At 36.6% G+C, this 9,193-nt stretch overlaps 1 pseudogene; it reads left to right on the top strand.

The window, feature by feature from the left end:
- The first annotated feature begins 4,894 nt into the window (after positions 1-4,894).
- LOC118022504 lies at positions 4,895-9,110 on the top strand (annotated as a pseudogene).
- The last annotated feature ends 83 nt before the right edge of the window (positions 9,111-9,193 follow it).

Here is a 9,193-nt window from a genome sequence, read left to right as displayed (position 1 = left end):
TTTTATCAGAATTTTGTTCCCTCGTATGTACTGGTGTTTAAAGATTTAAGACTTATTAAGTCACATAGACAATATTTATGAGATGAATTCTATGGCTAATAAACACAATAAATTTTGTTTTTTGGGTTACCATCAGAAATTTTGATTTGTAAATATTGACTTAGCCTCATTCTGTGTAGTGTTTAGGGAAATAAAGAACAGTTATTAAAAAAATAAAATTGTTAATTCCTGAGATATGTTCTTTCATTTTTGAAGTTAAAAAATATCTATTACATATTTAACTTTTTAACCCCCAATATTGGAATTATTCTCAGAATATCATGCTTTTTGTCTGTGTAATACTAACTTAAAACACAGAAATATCTAAAGATACTGTTAAAGGTTTATCTAGATATATTATATACATTGTATATTTTCTTTTGAATTGATTTTTTCTATGAATTGCATAAATTTGCTTCCAGGCAAAGCATTTAATCGTGTTTTCATTACAGAAGATTTTCCCCAGTCAGATTAGTATAGTTGTTTTCCAGTTAGTAATTTGTTGCTTTTATTCGTTGCTTTTATCTTTCTTTTCTTTTCTTTTTTTTTTTTTTTTGAGAGAGAGAGAGCAAGCATGTGCAGAGTGGGGGGAGGGGCAGGAGAGAGAGAGAATCTTAAGCAGGCTCCACACCCAGTGTGGAGCTGGGCTTCAGGCTGGATCCCATGACCCTGAGATCATGACCTGAGCCGAAATCCAGAGTTGGACACTTAACTGACTGAGACGCCCAGGCACTCCTATTCATCCTTTTTTTTTGTCTTGTAATAGAATGTTCACATGTTTAACTTCCTCAAAGGTATTAATCAGTATATTAGTTGGAAAGTACTATAATATAAATCCTCAAATGAATCCCAAACACTTTTTTTTAAGATTTTATTTTATTTATTTGAGAGAGAGAGAGCACAAGAAGGGGTAGGGTCAGAGGGAGAAGCAGACTCCCCGCTGAGCAGGGAGCCCAATGCGGAACTCAATTCCAGGCCTCTGGGATCATGACCTGAGCTGAAGGCAGTCGCTTAACCAACTGAGCCACCCAGGAGCCCCCCAAACTCTTAAATGTTCTGTTTTCATATGCTACATGATCTGTTTGGAAGATAATGAGATTCATTAAATTTATGCATAATTTTGTGCTCTTACTTGTCTGAAACTACACTGATTTCTTTTTTGGTAAGCACAGAAGTTAGGTTGTAGCTGGGGGTTGCTAATTTTGTTTTTCTTTTAGTCACCATATTGTACAATACATCCACAGGACTTATTTATAAGTGGAAGTTTGTACCTTTTGACCACCTTTACACATTTTGCCCATCCCTCAACCCTAACTCCTGGCAACCACCAATCTATTCTCTGTACCTATGGGTTTTATTTTGTTTGTTTGTTTTTAGTTTCCTAAAGGAATCATACAGTGTTTGTGTTTCTCTGTCTTATTTCACTTAGTATAATGCCCTCAAGATCCATTCATACTAGAAATGGCAGATTTCCTTCTATTTTTATAATATTCCTGTATTTCTATTATATATATTTCTATTTATAAATATTTCATATTTTTTTTCTTTACACATCCATTCATCAACGGACATTTAGGTTGTTTCCATAACTTGGCTCTTGTAAATAGTCCTGCTATGAACATGGGGTATGGAGATATCTCTTTGACAGTGTTTTCATTTCCTTTGGATAAATACCCAGAAGCGGAATTGCTGGGTCATATGATAGTTCTATTTTTAATAATCTGGGAACCTCCATACTGTTTCCCACAGTGGCTGCACCAGTTTATATTCACCCCAATAGTGCAGCACAAGTATTCCCTCTTTTCCACATCCTTGCCAACACTTGTTATTTCTTGTCTTTTTAAAAGTAGTCAATCAACAGGTGTGAGGTAATATCTCATTGTGGTTCTAATTCGCATTTCCCTGATGATTAGTGGTGGTGAACACCTTTTCATGTACGGGGGCTTACGTTTCACTTGAAAACTGGAAGAGTTGCAGCTTCAGTAATTGTCATAATTTTTTTTATTTTGAAAAAAATTCTTGACTTTTTAATTTAGAAATTTTATTTCAACACTGCCACTCATCTACCCACTCAGTAGATTTAGGTGCCCCTCCTCTATGCCATATGCTTATATCAACTTTAAAATTATTGTAAGTATTTCAAATTTTTATTTATGTACTTGTTTCTTTAACTAAACCAGGAAGACCTTTAAAGATACCTTATATCATGATCTTAAAACTTACTAAAGTACCTGACACAGAATATAGGTTAGAGGACCATTTAGAATGAATGAATAGGGACGCCTGGGTGGCTCAGTTGTTAAGCATCTGCCTTCGGCTCAGGTCATAATCCCAGGGTCCTGGGATTGAGCCCCGCATGGGGCTCCCTGCTCAGTGGGGAGCCTGCTTCTCCTTCTCCCACTCCCCCTGCTTGTGTTCCCTCTCTCACTGTCTCTCTCTGTCAAATAAATATATAAAATCTTTAAAAAAAAGTAAAAAATAAAAAAAATTATAGAATGAATGAATAAATCAAATATATATATTTTAATAACAATCGATGCAGCATCTTTTTCGGTAAATTGGAATTTTTATCCAGAGAGATTAACTTGCCTTCATTTAATAGTGACAGAACTGATGAATGGCCTATTTTCATACCAGAATATATTTTTCATATTAAATAGATACCAACAAAAGAGATGTTTCTGAACTAGGTACCCCAAATAAACAAGACAGCTTTAATGACACATATGCAAACAAATGTTTCACAGGAGCAGTTTCAGATCAGTGGTCACAATGGTTAGAATTCTATTTGTTTGCAAGCATTTTTATTAGTGCTTTTCTGGATGTTTTTGAAATTTTAACTATCTGGAGTATTTAACATGCATTTTCTCTTTCTTCTGCCCTGAAGAAAAAATGTTAGAAGTGTAAATATTTTTAAAGTATGAATTTTTAACACCTTAAAGATTTTTTTATTTGTGTCCTAGAAATATGATTTAATATGAGAAAGAAATTTATTTGCTAAGACACAAGAATTTTAAGAAAACTTCAAGAGCAAAACAATATTTTTGGCATTGGCTATAACTGCCCTGAATCCAAGTACTAGCATTGGCACTTCCTCTCCTTCTTACCTGGGCAAAAGTCCTTGTTTTTACTTAGCTTTAGTTAGTTATCTATAAAATAAACATTATAATGAGTTTCATACATTCTTTTTTGCTCTTTAATTCTTCTAAAAAAGTCTGACTTCTTTTGAGCTCCATTTGAAAATTCCATTGTATTATCTGAAAAGTTTGTAACTCTATTACTATTTGCTTTTATCCACTTATAAAACAACACTTTAATGTTTGAAGATATTTATATTTAATTAACTTTGAAAATAGCAGCTTTATTGGGCTATAATTTACATTTGTACCTTAAAAATTCATCCTTTAAAAATGTACACTTCAGTGGTTTTTAGGTATATTCATATAACTATGCAACCATAATCAGTATCTGATTTTAGATTTTAATTATGAAAAAAAGATCCATTAACAGTCATGTCCTGTTTCCTTCTGTCTCCAGCCCCTGGGAACTTCTAACTTACTTTCTGTCTCCATCAACAACTAACTCTATTCTAAACATCTCATATAAATGGAATCATACAACATGTGGCTTTGTGTGACTATTTCTTTCATTAACATAATGTTTTTCAGATTTGTTGTCATACATTGATCTTGATTCCTTAAATTAGTTTGATGTCTAGTGCTTACAGTTCTATTTTTTTTAATTCAATAGACTTTATTTTTTTTAAAAGATTTTATTTATTTATTTGAGAGAGAGAATGAGAGAGAGAGAGCATGAGAGGGGGGAGGGTCAGAGGGAGAAGCAGACTCCCTGCCGAGCAGGGAGCCCGATGTGGGACTCGATCCTGGGACTCCAGGATCATGACCTGAGCCGAAGGCAGTCGCTTAACCAACTGAGCCACCCAGGCGCCCCAATAGACTTTATTTTTTAGAGCTGCTTTTAGGTTCACAGCAAAACTGAGCAGAGGTACAAAGATTTCCCATATGCCTGAGCCCTACACATGCACAGCCTCCCCCATCATCAACATCTTCAGTTTGGTACATTTGTTACAATTGATGAGCTTGTATTTGAATGTTATTATCACCCGAAGTCCATAGTTCACATTAGGGTTCACCCTTGGTGTTTACATTCTGTGGTTTAAACAAATGTAAAGGGCATGTATCCCCTATTACGGTATCATACAGAATAGTTTTGCTGCCCTAAAAATATTCTGTTCTCTACTCATTCAACTTATCTCTCCAACTAACCCACGACAACTGCTGTTCTTTTTACTGACTCCATAGTTTTGCCTTTTCTAGAATGTCAAATGGTTAGAATCATGCACTTTGTAGCCTTTTCACTTAGTAATATACATTTAAGATTCCTTCATGGCCTAATAGCACATTTCTTTTTATCACTGAATATATTTCATTCTCAGGATGTACATAGTTTATTTACCCCTTTACCTGCTGTTTCAATTTCATTGATCTCTACTCCAATTTTTATTATTGTTTTTGTTTTGCTTACTTGGGATTTAATTTGCTCTTCTTTCATAAAGTGAAAGCTTAGATAATTAATTTTTGATCTTGCCTCTTTTCTATAGTACTACTTTTCTGCTTCATCCCACAAATTTTGATAAACTGTGGTATTTATCTCAAGATATTTTAAAATTTTCTTGAGATTTCTCCTTCAACCCATGTGCTATTTAGAAGTATGTTGTTTTTCTCCATGCATTTTGAAATTTTCCAGCTATCTTTTTGTTACTGGTGTCTAGTTTAATTCCCTTGGGATATGAGAGCAGACATTGCATCATTTCTATAATTTTAAATTTGTTAAGATGTGTTTTATGGCCCAGAGTATGTTCTATCTTGGGGGCTGCTTCATAGGAACTTGAGAAGAATGTGTATGCTGCTGATGTTGGATCAAGTAGTCTGTAGATGTACATTATATCCATATATGATGATGTTGAGTTCAGTTATGTCCTTACTGATTTTTTCCCTGCTGAATCTATCCATTCCTGATAGAAGTGTGTTGAAGTCTCCAATTCAATAATATTGGATTGTGCTGCAATAATGGAACAACCATAAATAGGCCTTTAGTAAAGTGGTGGTAAGGTGTGGGGGGTGGGGAAGCATTCCATAGTTCTATGATTAGGTCTCAGTCTTTTCATGAGCCTGTACCTCCGGACTGTGATCTTCACAAGAGCTTCCTAATTTTTTTTTTACCCTTTAGGTAGCATAGGGTGACTAGACTGGACCAGAGTTGGGTATTTCTCTTTCCTCAGGTCATTTATTTTTTTATATATTTATTTATTTAAATAATCTCTACACACAATGTGAGGCTCGAAGTCACCACCCTGAGATCAAGAGTCATACACTCTTCCGACTGAGCCAGCCAGGCACCCCTTCCCTCAGGTTTAGACTCTAATAAAACACAGCAGCTTAGGCTTTGCTTAAATAGTTTCTCCTAGGGCAGACATTATTAAGAATAGAATGCTGTGGTATATTTCAAAATGTTTCCTTTTCCCCTCTCCCCGCTGTAAGCAGGAAGAGATTTTTCTTTGATATTCACTTCGCTAACCCGGTAGAGCTCTAGGAGGTAAAACTTGAAGTGTGGGGCTCCTCCTATGACTCTGAGTTCCCTGCAGTTTTTACCTCTCAGACTTATTCACCCAGAGCCTTCAGCAATTCATCATTTACAGTTCAGGATTCCCTTCCCTGTGATGATTTCTGCTCATGGGTTTCTGCTCTAGTAAGCTGCAATTCTTTGTATTTGCCTGTTGGTTCCTCCAGTTTGGAGGGCATTTGCTTGCTCTGTGACATCACTTCTCTCACAGATCTAAGAAAAGTTACTAATTTTTCACTTTGTTCAGCTTTTTACTTGTTGTTAGAATAAAGTGGCAACTTCTAAGCATCTTACCTGCTGAACCAGAAACCTCAAGTTTCTTATAGTTTCATTTAAAAAGCCTAACCTGATATTAGATTTTTGGGGTTTTCACAGCTTTGGGGGTTTCTCAGCCTTTTTAACTACTTTATATTTTGACCTACAGAGAGGACTTCACTTGAGCCTTTTAATATAGGCATATTTAAGGCATTTAAGAAAACAGTAGGGTCTATGTCCATGAATAAGTGAATACTAAGAAAAAAAAACTAATTAAATTAGAGTCAAGTTATATAAATGATAAATTAGCTTCATTTCATTTCCTCAATATACTCAGCTCTCTCTTGCCTAAAGACTATAAATTTGCTCTTGCCTCTAAATGGAATATCCAATGCTCTGCATGGGTAACTTTTCTTATTCTTTATGTTTCAGGTTAAATAATCCTCAAAGAAGGCTCTCCTGACATATGTAAAGCAGCCACCATACCTGTTATTTTCTATTGCATTACCCACTTTATTCACTTAATAGGTAATGATTATTTATCTACTTATTTATTTTCCATCTTTCCTCCCCTAGGATAAGGTCCAAGAGGCAAATATCCCTTTAGACTTCCAACTTGCATTTCTCTGTGTCCTAAGACACAAAAACAAGACAGTGAAAAGTACAGGAAGAAAAACTGTCACAGAGGAGTCATGGTGAGTAAGAAGAGCAGCAGAGGAAGCTCCAGGAGCACCTAGCAGCCAAGGGAAAACTGAAGTGCCAAAACACAAAGCCTTATCTAAAATCCAAGAGTAGTTGTCTGAGTCCGTTACCTTCTTCTTCTTCTTTTTTTTTTTTTTTTTGAAAGATTTATTCATTTATTTTGGAGAGAGAGAGAAAAAGAGTGTGCGAGGGGGGAGGGGCAGAGGGAGAGAGAGAGAATCCCAAGCAGACTCCCTAGTTGAGTGTGGACCCCAATGCAGGGCTCGAGTCCATGACCATGACATCATGACCCAAGCCAAAATCGGAAGATGGACACCTAACTGACAGAGCCACCCAGGCATCCCTGAATCCTCCACCTTCTAAGTCTACTATCATACCCAGAAAGGATGTTACCAACCATGTTGCTTTGCCTATCAAAGCTATAAGACCCATGGGCATTAAACTCCAGCCCAGACCCGCTTATATCACAGGATCCCAGAAGCCAATGTTGGAGGCACCAAAACTTCTGGGCAAAAGGCTGACTTCAGGATGTTTTTCTTCTAAATCAAACTGTAAACCTTCTAGCATGAAGGTGGATCATCCACTACTGGAGAACAGTCTAGAAAAACCATGGGGTTACTTAATATACAGGAATTGAAAACTACAAAACAGCTGTAGCAGATCAATGAAATGCTAAATGTGCAGACTCTGTGGACAATAACCATGTTAAAAATGAAGCCTTGGATAGCTTTCTAAAACAGACGAACAAAGAGAACTGGCCCCAAACCTTACCAGACTCTGAAAGGAAGCTAAACCCTAAATAATAGGCAACAGTTAAGCCAAAGACTGACTCTTATCATCAAACCAAGAGCAGTTTGGCTCCTAAACAGGTCTTGAGCGAAAGTTCAGGGAATAGTGCTTTTCTGAAAGACAGAGCTAATAAACAATTTGTTGGAGAGACACAAATTAAGATACCACCAGTAAAGTCACAGCAACTCTCCAGAGGAACAAATCTTGCAAGACCAGGAGAAAAACTCCCAAAGATAGTTTCCTCTCCCTATGTTCATTCAGTTCCTTAGCAGGACTCATGCATCAAAGAAACTGGTGGTCAAGGACATAAAAGATATTAAGGTTAATGGAGATAAACATGAAAGACCAAATGAAACTAAGTTACAGTCACACACCATTACTGAGCAGAAAGTAGAGCAAACCCTGGTGTGCTTCTGGGAAGCTATTACAACAGACATCCAAACACTGAGCAAGGTCAGAAATCTACTCAATGTTGTTTCAGACCTTGGACACCATGTACACTGCAAGAATCAAAAGCCATAAACCAAAGGCCTAATTTGACAGTTGCAGTTTTAATTCAATCATTCCAAACACCCCTAACACAAGAGCAAATGGAACCAATGGAAATAAATGCAGCAGCAGCAATCAACAAAAAGCACAGATTCTGGACTTCAAGTTGAAAAAGACTCTTCCCCAGAACCATTTTCTCAATAAGACAGCTCCCCAAACTCAAGCTGGTAAGAAAACCATAAATAGAAGGAGAGTCCCAAATGGGACCCAGACTAATCCAAATATTAAGAAGAAGATCACAGCAGAAGATTGAAGGAAGCAACTGGAAGACTGGCAAAAATCTAAGGGGGAAAATCTATAAACAGCCTCCTATGGAACTTGAAACAAGAAGAAAAATAATAAAGGAAATGAAGATTTCATTCGGGAAAAGTATGGAAAAAGAAGATGAAGAAAAGAAAGCACAACTTAAACTGTCCAAAAAAATTAAGAACATTCTCACAGAATGTCTGTAGCTCATTGAAGAGGGTGTACTTTCTAATGCAATATTGACCGTATTGCTCAGTATTCCTGAGGCTGAAAAATTTGCTACATTTTGGATCTGCAAAGCAAAGTTGTTGGCAAAAAAGTACTTTTGGTGTTACTGGGCTGTACTAAGAGGCTATTAGAAATGGGGCAACAATGTTACAAGAGTTGCGAGAAGTTGTTCATAATATTTTGCAATACCCAAACAGAATCATGGAAGGAGTTACTTCTGACTCTTTAGTTGCTGAAACAGATATAATAACATCAATAGAAGAGCTGGACAATAAGATGGAATTTGAAAAGTCTTGTCTTTGAAAGAGAGAGAACAGTTTACATCAACACCCCAAAGAACCAAGACAGAACAGGATAACCATCCTGGTATCAAGTTAAGATCCCCCTCCTACCCTATCCCATGGCTTAGGGATCTGCTACAGCTGTTTTGTAGAGTAAGTGGAACATCAGAAGTGCAAGCCATGAAGCTCATCAGTCTTGTACAGCGTTGAACAAGGACTGAGCGAGATGTGTCCCGCTATCTGGAAATGCTGCAGGGACATGATTTAGTAGTGGCTTCTCTTAATGAGCTATTAGAAGTGGCAGAAACAGAGTGTTTTATATTCCGTAAAAATGAGGCTTTGCCTGTAACATTAGGGTTTAAGATCCTTGAGTCATAATTTATCACGGCCTTTTTTTTTTAAAGGTGTTTCGGAGTGTCCATGAAAGAAGGAATACCCTTGTCCAGGTGACCTGGAAAAAA

This window comes from Mirounga leonina, unplaced genomic scaffold (assembly GCF_011800145.1).
Source record: "Mirounga leonina isolate KUSES-001 unplaced genomic scaffold, KU_Mleo_1.0 Mir_176, whole genome shotgun sequence".
NCBI lineage: Eukaryota > Metazoa > Chordata > Mammalia > Carnivora > Phocidae > Mirounga > Mirounga leonina.
This window is presented reverse-complemented; position numbering and strand designations above follow the sequence as displayed.